This window comes from Myxocyprinus asiaticus, chromosome 46 (assembly GCF_019703515.2).
Source record: "Myxocyprinus asiaticus isolate MX2 ecotype Aquarium Trade chromosome 46, UBuf_Myxa_2, whole genome shotgun sequence".
Classification (NCBI taxonomy): Eukaryota; Metazoa; Chordata; class Actinopteri; order Cypriniformes; family Catostomidae; genus Myxocyprinus; species Myxocyprinus asiaticus.
Genome location: NC_059389.1, coordinates 5323405 through 5324486, shown reverse-complemented (window position 1 = coordinate 5324486; position 1082 = coordinate 5323405).

Sequence of the window (1082 nt, the reverse complement as noted above, 5' to 3'; positions counted from 1 at the left end):
TCCCGCCGCATGTAGTTATGACTGAAAGACAAAGGGGGTGGAGCCACGGAGCCGGCTAGATGCACCAGAAGTTCCAGGATGGAATCGAGCTCAGACAGACCCGAAGAGCACACCCCATCTCGAAGCTGACCCAGTAGCTCCACCAATCTCTCCGCCTCCTCATTGCGACCTGAAACGTGCAGGTCAAAGGTGATCAGCAGTATTTTGTTATGGGCAGGTGTGTTCGGCAGAACGTTCGGTGTTGGTTTAGATGCCCAATCCTGGAAGAGTCCGGTGAGCAGAGACCCGTACGCAGGCTTGTGCAGGGTGCGACGCGCCGCCTCTCGCGATACCACACCAAAAGTGTGTCGTTTCCATGACAACCCAGAGATGCTGCAGTCAGGGCACCCAGCAGCTCTGTGATGCTGCTGATGCTGTTGCCGTGGCAACCGGACATCTCAGGGAGAGTGCATGATCATGATGCAGCAAGACCTGCGCAAGACAAACAACATTTATGTTACTAAATAATATATTTAATTTGAGATAATAATACATACCTTAAGAATTTACACATGTCCTAAAAATTATTTGTCCTCTTATTGTTCGTTGCCCTTTATTTTGCTGGTATCCTTATCTGGGAGCTGCTTAGACCAGCAAACAAGCTAATAAAATGTTATAAATAAATAGACACTATTATGTTTATATTAAGTATAAATGGTATCTATTTTGAATTGTATTCATAGTATCTATATCATATACCTACATTTGTACTATTTTAATCTTATTACTAAAATGAATTAAGCAGATAAGTATGAACAAAAACCTCATAATTACAACTTGTGCTAATATATAAAGCTCTAGTGTCTACTAGATCGATAACTTGTTTATTTAGCAGATACATTGCTTGAATTATCTGTTTTTAGTAGTAAATCTAGTAAACAAACCCAACCGAAGCATGCAAACATCACAATATTAATCTATATGTCTCTATATGACAATTTACTCACGGTGAAACACGAGCTTCAGCTGTCTGAGCAGCAAATGTTCCGTTTGCATAAGAAAACAAATGTATGTTTCTATAAATGAACACTTATTACACATAA